General features: G+C 37.1%; 1 long non-coding RNA gene across 1 annotated transcript; it reads left to right on the top strand.

Annotated features, from left to right (window-relative positions):
• Positions 1–779: 779 nt before the first annotated feature.
• On the top strand, positions 780–13114 carry LOC117329917. The gene is made up of 4 exons (XR_004533290.1): positions 780–1488; positions 3374–3460; positions 4384–4688; positions 12675–13114. It is a non-coding gene; the product is annotated as an uncharacterized LOC117329917 (long non-coding RNA).
• The last annotated feature ends 370 nt before the right edge of the window (positions 13115–13484 follow it).

The raw sequence follows: 13484 nt of genomic DNA, 5'->3' as shown, positions 1-13484 counted from the left end.
CAGTTTTTTAACTGATCCCCAAAAAAACCAACAATAGGGTTGACAAATGGCCCTGTTGGAATTTTACTATGAGTTTGTTGACCTCTTGTTATTTCTTGAAAAATACATAATGGGTTGTTATCAAATTAACTGTTGAGAGTCCCCTTGGTCCCTCCGGTGAATGTCCTTTCTTATTTATTTGGGAATGATCTAGAAAACGTAATGGCTGAACAATTAAGAATAGAATGGCATATGATTAAGATTACCTAAGAGAAAAGAAGGAAAAGGGTCCAAACTTTTAGAACAAATCGTCAGTGATGGGTGCCAAGATCTCTCTTGAAATTCTTGTTTGGTTTATGAAGTTTTTTATTATTTCCTATTTATTTCAACACCATTGCTCCAGAATAAAAACAAATTCAATAATACCATAAAAAGACACCAGTATATTGATTTTGAATATTATTCAAAAGAGAATTTATATTGACAATAGTACATAATACATTAATTGAAATAGTTTGTCAAAAGGTCTCATTTTGATTGTTTGATTTATAAAATTACAGGAGCATCATGGACTCGGCATGCAGTTGCACATGCAGACGTTTAACCAGAGATTCAAGGCCTGACAATGCTTGTTTGAATTACACATGCTCTCACACAAGTTCTAGTGCAGGTACTTCATTAATATATTAATAATAATATATTATCTTGTACACTTAACTTTCATGCATTTAGCACTGTATTATCTCAGCTTCATGCGTATTTATGACTTTAATGTCTCCTTCCATTTTTTGGTGGTGGGGGCATATAGTGTTGTCAATATCTGTTCTGTCCTAGCTGACCTGAATCGATGTCATTGCTCTTGCATTAAAAGATATTTATGCAAACGAGCAATACCAAAATGTACTTCAAATGAGTCGAAGATAGGTTCAATATGGAGGGCTACACACTTATAGAATACATCTGATTCTGAACAGTGCACTTAAAATGATCGATAGCTGTTAGATAGTGTTATGATTAATTGAAAAAATGTATTGATGATATCTTCACAGGTCATGAGGCTAGAAAAATTCTGCTGACACCAAATTTGGTATTTGATGTCGCAAGAAATGTTCATGGATCCTCATCTTCCGAAACGTCGATGACCAGAACAAGAAAAGACACTAGGGATTTTTTAAGCCACAGAAAAGGACAAAGAGTAAAGATTTCAAGAAAACAGTTAGGGTGTCGTATTGTGGTACTTCTCTTCCATTACCATTTACAAAGGATCTTGTTGTAGGAGAGGGTATTTTCACTTTCGCATGTAATGATGATGAAGAAACTCTGAAAAAAACCCATTATGGAAATGCTCAAGAGTGGTCATGATGTTGGTGAAGATTATATGATGTGACAATTCTTTCCTACACAGGAAAGGTCTTATCAGTTCCAAGAATTTCAGAACAGGGGAATCCCCCAAAGCAAATGTTGGCCAAGGAAAACTATACATTATGGTGAAATCTGCTGAGAGTAAAAGTAAGTCACAGGTATATACCGGTAATTATAGATTGTTCTACAAACAAGGGCTGTCATACACCATATTAATGTTTAGCACTTTGTTCTACAAACAAGGGCTGTCATACATCATATTAATGTTTAGCACTTTGTTCTACATACAAGGGCTGTCATACATCATATTAATGTTTAGCACTTTGTTCTACAAACAAGGGCTGTCATACACCATATTAATGTTTAGCACTTTGCTTCCTTCAATATCGCTAAAAATATTTTTACCAAACTTGGTCACCAGGTTATTTTTGTTATTATCAGTAAAGCAACATTCAAAATCATGGATATGACCTAAACATATGACTAGGTTAGTAGGTACATTCTGACCAGCAAAAATAGCATTGATTAAAAGGTCTAGATTCCTGAAATTGAATATTGACAAACCACAGTTATGATCATGATGTGTTACAATTATTAGCAGCATTTTTAGCTCACCTGGACCGAAGGTCCGGTGAGCTTATGCCATAGTGCGTCGTCCGTCGTCCGTCAACATTTGCTTCAAATCGCTACTAGTCAAAAAGTTCTGATTGGATTTGACCAAATTTGGTCAGAAACATCCTTGGTGGAAGGGGATAAGATTTTGCATAAATGGTGACTCTGACCCCCAAGGGGCCTGAGGGGCGGGGCCCAATAGGGGAAATTGAGGCAATTCCTTTAAATCTCTACTAGTCATAAAGTTATGAATGGATTTGAACCCAATTTGGTCAGAAACATTATTGGGGGAAGGGGAACAGATTTTGCATAAATGGTGACTCTGACCCCTGAGGGGCCAAATGGGCGGGGCCCCATAGGGGAAATAGAGGAAATTTCTTTAAATCGCTACTAGTCATAAAGTTATGAAAGGATTTGAACCTAATTTGTTCAGAAACATCATTGAGGGAAGGGGGAACAGATTTTGCATAAATGGTGACTCTGACCCCCATGCCATGGTGCGGCGTCCGTCATCCGTCAACATTTGCTTCAAATCGCTACTAGTCAAAAAGTCCTTATTGGATTTTGACCAAATTTGGTCAGAAACATTATTGGGGGAAGGGGAACAGATTTTGCATAAATGGTGACTCTGACCCCTGAGGGGCCAAATGGGCGGGGCCCCATAGGGGAAATAGAGGAAATTTCTTTAAATCGCTACTAGTCATAAAGTTATGAAAGGATTTGAACCTAATTTGGTCAGAAACATTCTTTGGGGAAGGGGAACAGAATTTGCATAAATGGTGACTGACCCACAAGAGGCCAAAGGGGCGGGGCCCAATAGGGGAAATAGAGGTAATTCCTTTAAATGAATGTTCACATAATCAACAAAATATTATTTTCTTTTATGTTATAGAAGTGAATTGTTTTTTAGTATTTTTTTTTCAAAAAAGTAACCCATAGTCTTTTTTATCACCATTTTTTGAGATTTAGCTTTTGATATGAAAAGTTCTGATGTCAAACTTTTTTGAATACGTGGCAGATCAAAAGGAATTGTTTTTTGTAACAGTCATAGAATTTTGGGAGGAAGCAAGCTTATTTTTTGTCCCATTATTTGTATTTTGGACATTTGTGAAATGCAAGGAAAACACAGATTTTTTTTTTCAAAATTACCACCATATTGGTAATTTTTAAAGAAACACATATCTAAATTTTTGCCATATTTATAAGGTACACCTTTGCTATTAAAATTGATTACATTTGGTCAATATTACAAAAGCCACTCATGTAAAATCAAAACAATACTTTTAACATGGTTCAAACTTCAGATAAGCAGATACTGAAGTTGAACTCATAGATTCTTACTGTTTGTTATTGATCTGAATTATTACCAATGGCAACAAAAATGAATATGTATTTACATGTAAAATGTGTACTGTTTTAGCACTTATGTGGACCTGTTCCAAAATGAGCCTATTCAGCTGCTAGATTCTTCAGATTCTGATGAGGAACTGCCGGATATTAAGGAAAGGTATATCTAAACAATATAAGCAATACACGGCTCAACAGCTTAATTCTATGACACTATTACATTTATTTTTTTTTAAATATGCTCCCAGAAAATATTTTGGTTTAATAACATATGCATGTAGTTGCCACTTCGTCTTGTCAATCAGTCCCTTCATCTGATCATTGTGCCACAAAGTGATTGTCCAAGCGGTAACTTTTAAACATGAAAAAGAAAAAAGGCAGGCAACTAAAACATCATACACATATGTAAGATAAGTTGTAAGTTGATGGCAAGGCTGTGTGCACTGCATCATTTCAGGTTTTATACATCCATGGTCAAGGTCATATTGGGGTCATATTTACATTAGCATTATAATTTCTAATATGGTAAAAGTATATGAATGAAACTTATTCTCACACAAATGTTTAGAATAGCAATTCAGTGTGCTTTGTACCACTTTCAGGTTCATAATTCATTGTCAAGATCATATTTATCATATCAGCGAAGAGCATAATTTCATGTATTTACAAAATTTGCATGTTCGAAGGATCCTGACGACTATGTCCTTGTTTCATACAAGATTTTAGCCTTTTAAAGTGAAAATTCAAGATGACCAAGCTGAAAGATCGTGCTTTTAATATCTGAATTTGATTAATATTATTTATGCAGCAATTTGCTGATAACATAAGCATAATAAAAGGGTTGGGTAAATGTTTGCTTGAATGGCATTGTACTTCTAGTATATATTTTCTTGATCATACACATTCAACATTTTTAACGATTTTGTCTGCCAGATTTGCAAAGCAAATGAGTCTGACTCTGATAGAAAATGAGTTAAGATGCTTATAATAAAGAATAAGGTTAAAGGAAATTAAAAATGAAATCAGTGAGCAGACATTAATTTTCAAATAATTTTGTATTAACATATATATCTTTTAATTCAGTGTCATGAGTCTACAAGAGGAGTTGGTATTATTACGATCACAAATAGACCATGAGCAGATGACAAGATTCAACATCAACAGGCATGATGTATTGGATGGGACTAGAAGAGCCCTGCATCACAAATCATTTTGTCCGAATTGAAAAATGTCAGTAAAATTCACTGATGATTCTGGAAGTTCTGAGGGAGCAGTGGATGAGGGTGGACCAAAACGTGAGCTTTTATGTCTGCTCATGCACACAGTTCAAAGCTTGAATATTTTTGAGGGACCAAGTACAGGAAGACTTTTGTCCATGAATCCTACGGGTAAACGCTGATTATATGACAACAATGCAGTATTGAAGTTGAACAGTATTCCATTATTTTACAATTAGTCCCAAGCTTTTTTAGTTTAATGAATGCCCTTCTGTCAGTCATATCTTTTTGAGATATTTGGAAGAGAGGGTTGAATTTTGTCCTAATTTGTATAATGGGGGGGGGGGGGGGGGGGGGGATTTGATGGATTTCAAAGTTGGTATCAAATAATGTTCCTGTTGAAAATTTAGAAAAGTTATGATTAATCAAGTTTGTTTGGTAAACTTATGACCAAATCATTTTTTTGGAGGGGGGAGGGGGGGAAAACAGAAAACAGTACAGACTTTCAGGATAAATTTTCTTTGTGCATATCAAATTAATAGTGTTGTCCAGAACATTATGTCTTGGATATTTTCATATTAAGTTCAAAATACAGTGGAACTTCGTTAACTCGAACTCGGATAACTCGAATACCCCGCTTAACTCGAAGTACCTCGCCGGTCCCGGCTGAATTCTCTCTTTATCTTAGTAAAAAAAACCTCGGATAATTCGAATTCGGATAACTCGAAAAACTCGGATAATACGAAGCAAAAATTTGGTCCCAACATTAAAAATCCTACTTGAAATGTTCGAATAACTCGAAGTATAATTTTCGTCGATCGGTGGCAAACGCCGACATTTTTTAAGAGCTAAATTCCGTTTGTAATACTGAACATATCGGCACTACTAACCTACATGCTATTATAAGTGTTTCATAAATTCATAAAAGAAATTGTCGGTTGAATCTTATAACAACAAGTCTTGGTGATAAAAAGTACTGCTTTACTTACATCAGGTAATGTCCCAAGGCGGTCGCCGATATCAGTACACACGATAGTCAACAACTCATCTACCCGTTCGCTCAAGCGGAACTAATCTCTGACACACCGGTAGATCTACCCGGCTGATGTTTTTACAGGTGTAGAAATGACACAGTCACCGGCGCCTATTAAATCTTTAAACTGCTGAAACAATAGCGTAATTACTGCTGAGGTGTTCAGAGTACAACTGTAACGGTCAGTGCTGTCTATTAAATCGGATAAAACGCCAACTCAGTTACAGTAACATTTTATACGCACATGCGCAGCCCAACTTCCGGTGCTAATACACATGGAAATGGCGTGGTTATCAATAAAAAGTAAGTAGGCCGATCAAACAGTATTTTATATATGTCCAATAAAAGGTAATGGTTCTGTTACGTTTTGTATGCAATCTGTGTTAAACTTAAACGGTTATTTGTTTTGACATTAATAACTTGTTATTTTGTCGAATTCCGTTGTATCGTTTACCTTTTGCAAACATGACTTGCACATCAGATCGTTATTGAAGTGACTAAGTGAAAGACACTTTATCGTGACTTTATATCGGCAAAACTACACCAAATTACAAGTGACATAACGAAACATTACATATATATTTACATGTATTGACCAGTCTTCACACTAAACTGATGAGCGACAGAGCGAAGTTATAATGATTATATAATGTTGACAAATATTGACCAAACTTAATTCGAACACTCGGATAACTCGAAGTTTTTTCGTGGTCCCGTCGACTTCGAGTTAACGAAGTTCCACTGTATTAGCAAACCGAAGCATATTTCAAAAACACATTAAGTATCGCTAACTTTCAAAAATTAATATGCATATCATCCGTGTATATATATAGCCAAGTAGTGCCTTTTGCTACAGAATAAATCTAGTGACAATATAGACAAGAGGCCCAGAGGGCCTGTATCGCTCACCTGGTTTCATGAGATATGAAACAAGAATGATGCTTAAGCATATTTGTCGCTGGTATTGCTATGTCAATATATATCATAAGCCTTTTATATGGGTACATGTACATTGGTTTTATTTTGATACTAAAAATGCCAAAAGGTACATTAATCCATGAAATGAAATTGACTTTTGGCGCGACCCCATAGGGATGCTACCACACAAATGTGAGTGATATCCATTGCTTAGTTTCAGAGAAGATCTTGTTTAGACCAATTGGCCCCTTTTGACCCTGCCCTCTGCCCCTGGGGGTCAGCTCCTTCCTTTATACAATTTTGAATCCCTACCCCAATAGGATGCTAATAGTCAAATATGAGCTGTTTTAGAGAAGTTGTTCATATCAATTTAGCCAAATTGACCCCTTTTGACCCAGCCCCTCAGCCTCCAGGGGGTCGGCCCCATCATTTGTACAATTTTGAATCCTTAACCAAAGTGAATGCTACCAGTCACATATTAAAGATATCCATTGCTTATTTTCAGAGAAAAAGTTGTTTATATCAATTTTGCCAAAATAACCCCTTTTGGCCAGCTGAGTCAGTTTGAGGCAGGGTCTCCTTGTAGAAGTTAGTGACTACCTCTGAACAACATGCAGGAGACCTGTCTGTCCACATGCCATCCAGGAAATGGTGCAATAATTTATGAAAATGAAGCTTACCAAGCAAAATAAATAATATTTTCTTTTCAAATAAATGATTTAAACTTCTTGTAAGGTAGCAGTGTAGACCAGCTTGTCCGGTTTCTGAAAAATTAGTAGCATCTTTAAGTCTGAGGCTGGGTCTCCTTGTAGTAGTTGGTGACTACCTGACTGAACAACATATAAGAGGCCCATTGCATGCCATCCAGAGCAATAAGGGTAAAATGGTTCTGCCCAAAGACACAACCACGACAGCACATACCGGCCTGATTGTCAGCTTCCCTTTTCTTCTGCAGGATAACTGTTCAAACTTTTCTATACTTCTTCTATATATATAATACTAATAAACTTTGTGTATTTGGTTTAACGTCCTATTAACAGCCAAGTTCATTTGAGGACGTGCCAGGTTTAGAGGTGGAGGAAAGCCGGAGTACCAGGAGAAACACTACCGGCCTACGATCAGTACCAGTTAACTTCCCCACGTAGGTTTCGAACTAGCAACCCAGAGGTGGAGGGCTAGTGATAAAGTGTCATGACATATCTTAACCACTCGGCCCCTCAATAATAAATAATTAATAAACTATCTTACAGTAAAATTGTGGAAAATTTGTTTCTTAATATCTAAATGGCTTGAAATTGAGAGAATAGTTCTACTAAATGAAATGAAAACCATATTTCATACAAAGTCTCAAAAAACATTTTAATGAAGTTTTTTTTTAAGTAGAACATAGAGGGTAATTACTTGCGGTCTAAGGCTTGCAATTACAGTAACTGTTTAAAACTTTTTAATTCTTATTTGTCACAGTTGCTATTGTAAAAGATGTGATAATTAAAGAAAATGGTGTCATCCCAATATCAAAATATTTGATATTGAGAGACTAGTTCTACAATATGAAATTAAAATCAGATTTTATGTAAAGTTTCAAAATTCTGAATTTGTTTCTTCAGTAGAATATAGAGGGAAATTAAGTGCGGTCTTTGGCCAACAATTTAGAACACCCCTCCTAATGTAAATATATGCATATGGTGGTGTTGGCCTAAAAAAAGAAACATATAAACTATTTGCATGTACACTAGTCCCTGTGTTACAGTATTTTACCTGTGTGGAGATGACATTATGAAGAAGACTATTTTGTAGAATGGTTATAAATTAAAATCCTGGTCATTGTTTGAATTTGTCGAATAATTTTCTATAATACCTTTATATAATTAAAGTTTAGATTCAAAAGATTTTACTAATTGCTACCTGTGCGCAGATGAAATTTGGGAGAAAAACTATTTTGTAAAATAGTGATAACAAAATATTGGTAATTCTTTAATTTTGACAAGTAGTTTTTCTATAATACCTTTTGTAATAAGTTGAAACAGATTAAAAATTCAAAAGATAAAACAAAAATACAACATGGTCCCACACCCTAAATTAGTTAATTAAATTAATGTGATATAACAATTGACATAATTTTAGTAAAATTTTGTCAGAACAGGTTTCTCGCACATGGTTTTCTTTGGCACATGTACATGTAAGCAAAGAGTTGAAATATGTTGATATGGAATTGATAATAAAGCAACTTATAGATATTTGAAAATTGACTAATTCATGAAATTTCAAAGTCAACTATTTTGTAAAATTGTGATAGCTAAAACCTGGTAGCTCTTTGATTTTGTCAAATAATTTTCCATCTTATACTTTTTTTTGTAATAAGTTAAGAAATTAATTTAATTTTAAAAGATAGAAAAAAAAATGCATGACACCCAAAGCAACAAAAAAGATGATATAATTTGACACTGTCCTAAGAACCATCTCAATAAAGGGCAGGTCAGAGACTTTAATTTCAAAATTTAAAGCATTAGAATATAAATATTTCATTAGAAATTTGAAAAAAAAACTTCTATTACTGAAAAAGAATTGTTCAATATACCAGAGACATATATACATGTCTCTGAATATACTGCTAGTGTGTACTGAAGTACGTGTACAGTAGTTCCTTGAAAGTTCGTGTCATCGTAAGCTAATATGTATGAGATATGATTCTCGAAACGTCGTTGCTCCTCAACATAAACAAATATCAGCTGATCAAGACATCAAAGCATCAACTAACGACACAGTAATTTCATTAAACAAACAAACAATAAAAATTAAATATTACATATTTAAACGTCGCCTGTCTCTAAAACGTTAATGAACACGTAACATTTACACTAGGCCTACTGCCAGTACTGGAAGCCTACGACTCGGTAGGCTACGAGTTTAGATTTGTTATCGAAAAGAATTGAACGCTGGTCTGGGTTGACGATGAATACTGATCCTGGAATGCAACAAATATGGTCATAGTAGAACAACTATAATCTCCAATGTCACTTTTAATATGACATAATATTAAAAAGTCCTGGTCCTGACGGGAAAATGTAATACAACTCACTTAGAATGCAGCTGAAGCCTGGGGTTAAACGAGTAAGCGGCGTGAAGTCCCCGGTGTTGTTCCATCCGGAACTCCTCGGAGAATCATTTCAGCGATAATACCCGATGAGTTCAGGATGGCGTTATCTATAGTTGTCCTTTATATATGCGGTCAAGCCGACCAAACCAAGTGTGTTAATAATTTCTATTAAATATAAACTTCATACGTCAATTTTAACGGACCTGTTGATGTTAATGCAGGCTTTAAAACACATCATCAAGATGACTCGCGCAAAACAAATATAAAACCAGTTGATTCGTAATGAATGTAATGCTGATAACTATGTATGCCGATCCGGTCCATCTGTTCTACCGTGCTAAACGGAAAGGAAACACCCGGTCTTGCGTCATCAAAACAGGCAGGAAAATACCCCAGTCGAATGGAAAAATACTGAGAAGGTCGAAAAAATAGGCCATTTTCAAAACAATCTTGTAACCGTTCTGCTAAAGATATCGAAAAACTAAACAGACTGTTTTCTTCAGGAAACATTTATCTCTTTGTATGTGCATTGTACATATCTCTGGATTTTTTTCTGAATTTTGAGGGCGATTTAAACAGAACCTCTTAGTCAAAGTGACGATTTTGGCATGTTTTACCCAAAATATCTCATAAATACGAATTTCCACAGGGATACCAGATACATCCAGACCTAGATCGAGCCGAGTTTTACAATGGTTCAACAGCCCATCAAAATTGTATGTGCCATTTTTTCCGCTCCCAAATCGCTACAATAGCCGGCAAAAATCGCGAATTAGCTCATACTATCATTACGTTCCGTAAGGAACGATAACTCTAATGAGTTATCGCCCCTCACTACACTTCATTCTTTACTAAAAATGCCAAAAGGTACATTAATCCATGAAATGAAATTGACTTTTGGCGCGACCCCATAGGGATGCTACCACACAAATGTGAGTGATATCCATTGCTTAGTTTCAGAGAAGATCTTGTTTAGACCAATTGGCCCCTTTTGACCCTGCCCTCTGCCCCTGGGGGTCAGCTCCTTCCTTTATACAATTTTGAATCCCTACCCCAATAGGATGCTAATAGTCAAATATGAGCTGTTTTAGAGAAGTTGTTCATATCAATTTAGCCAAATTGACCCCTTTTGACCCAGCCCCTCAGCCTCCAGGGGGTCGGCCCCATCATTTGTACAATTTTGAATCCTTAACCAAAGTGAATGCTACCAGTCACATATTAAAGATATCCATTGCTTATTTTCAGAGAAAAAGTTGTTTATATCAATTTTGCCAAAATAACCCCTTTTGGCCCCGCCTCTTAGGTCCCCTGGGGTCAGCCCTGTCATTTGTACAATTTTGAATCCCTACCCTAGGGGGTTGCTACCAGGCAAATATGAGTGATATCCATTGCTTATTTTCAGAGAAGAAGTCGTTAATATCAATATAGCTATATTGACCCATTTTTGCCTCGCCTCTCACGCCCCTAGGGGGTCAGAACCACCATTTGTACAACTTTGAATCCCCACCCCATAGTGATTGCTTCCAGGCAAATAGGAGCAATATCCTTTGCTCAGTTTCAGAGAAGAAGTCGCTTATATCAATACAGCCAAATTGACCCCTTTTGATGCCGCCCCTCAGGCCCCTTGGGGGTCAGTCCTGTCATTTGTACAATTTTGAATCCCTACTCTAGGGGGTTGCTACCAGGCAAATATGAGTGATATCCATTGCTTAGTTTCAGAGAAGAAGTTGTTTATATCAATTTAGCCGAATTGACCCCTTTTTGTCCCGCCCCACAGCCCCCAGGGAGGTAGACCCCACCATTTGTACAATTTTGAAACCCTACCCCAAAGGGATTCTCAGTCAAAATTGAGCAATATATATTGCTTAGTTTCAGATGAGAAGTTGTTCATATCAATTTAGCCAAATTGACCCCTCTTGGCCCCGCCCCTCAGGCCCCCCGGGGGTCAGCCACACCATTTGTACAATTTTGAATCCCCACCCCATAGTGTTGCTACCAGGCAAATATGAGCAATATCGTTTCTTCGGTTTCAGAGAAGAAGTTGTTTTTATAAATATAGCCCAAATGACCACATTTGGCCCCGCCCTTCCGGCCCCTGGGGGTCAGCCCCATCATTTGTACAATTTTGAATCCCCACCCCATAGTGTTGCTACCAGGCAAATATGAGCAAAATCGTTTGTTCGGTTTCAGAGAAGAAGTTGTTTTTATAAATATAGCCCAAATGACCACATTTGGCCCCGCCCTTCCGGCCCCTGGGGGTCAGCCCCATCATTAGTACAATTTTGAATCCCCACCCCAAAGTTATGCTACCAGGCAAATATGAGCGATATCCATTGCTCGGTTTCAGAGAAGAAGTCGGTATCATCAATATAGCTATATTGACCCATTTTGGCCCCGCCCCTCAGGCCCCTAGGGGGTCAGTCCCATCATTTGTACAATTTTGAATCCCCACCCCAAAGTGATGCTACCAGGCAAATATGAGTGATATCCATTGCTCGGTTCCAGAGAAGAAGTCGTTAATATCAATATAGCTATATTGACCCATTTTTGCCTCGCCCCTCAGGCCCCTAGGGGGTCAGCACCACCATTTGTACAATTTTGAGTCCCCACTCCATAGTGATGCTTCCAGACAAATAGGAGCAATATCCTTTGCCCGGTTTCAGAGAAGAAGTCGTTTATATCAATATAGCCAAATTGACCCCTTTTGGCCCGCCCCTCAGGCCCCTGGGGGTCAGCACCACCATTTGTACAATTTTGAATCCCCACCCCATAGTGATACTTCCAGACAAATAGGAGCAATATCCTTTGCTCGGTTTCAGAGAAGAAGTCGTTTATATCAATGTAGCCAAATTGACCCCTTTTTGCCCCGCCCCTCAGGCCCCTGGGGGGTCAGCCCCATCATTTGTATAATTTTGAGTCCCCTACCCATAGGGATGCTTCTGACCAAATTTGGTCAAATTCTGATCAGTGGTTATGAAGAAGAAGTCAATTGTTGACGGACGGACGGACGACGGACGACGGACGCCACGGTATGGCATAAGCTCACCTTGGTCCTTCGGACCAGGTGAGCTAATAATACTGACTTAAGATCATTTTACAATTATTTCAGCTCTTGATTCTGGTCTGTACAAAGATGTAGGAACAGTAATAGCCATATCCATTGTTCATGGAGGACCACCTCCAAAAACTTTTTTCCACATAAGCTGTTCTCCATGTTAGTAGGAACAGCTAGATGTTGATTGCACAACAAATGATATCATGGATGATGACATCAGAACAGAGATAGTACAGGTAGTTTTTTTTTAATCTTAGTTAATAAGGCTTCAAAATAAACAATTAAATATCATTTATTTAATTGCATTTATGACCTATGCTTGTGGGTATATATTCTATATTGATATCAGGGGTAGAATTTAACTTTTTTAGTAACTCGCACGTTGTTGCGAGTGGATAAAATTTTAACTCACAAAATTACAAACTTACTCGCAATTTTGAAATTATGTGTTAACATTAAATATAACAGATGTTTTATGATAATTGTTTTGTTTAACGTCCTATTAACAGCCTGGGTCATTTAAGGACGTGCCAGGTTTGGAGGTGGAGGAAAGCCGGAGTACCCGCAGAAAAACCACCGGCCTACGGTCAGTACCTGGCAACTGCCCCACGTAGGTTTCGAACTCGCAACCCAGAGGTGGAGGGCTAGTGATAAAGTGTCGGGACACCTTAACCACAGGGCCACCGCGGCCCCTTGTGTTTTATGATAAATAATCTTTACTTTTCAGAACCCCAAACAAAAGAACAGTTGCTTCAAATAAAGTTCTTATTTGAGACAAAATACAATTAATCTTTTTGTTTTTTGTTTTGTTTAACTCACTGTTCATATCAGCCAGGGCATACTTCCTTCAAATATCATCAACTT

The sequence above is a fragment of the Pecten maximus genome, chromosome 6 (genome assembly GCF_902652985.1).
Source record: "Pecten maximus chromosome 6, xPecMax1.1, whole genome shotgun sequence".
Classification (NCBI taxonomy): Eukaryota; Metazoa; Mollusca; class Bivalvia; order Pectinida; family Pectinidae; genus Pecten; species Pecten maximus.
The sequence above is the reverse complement of the archived record's forward strand: the minus strand, read 5'-3'. Positions and strand labels throughout refer to the sequence as shown.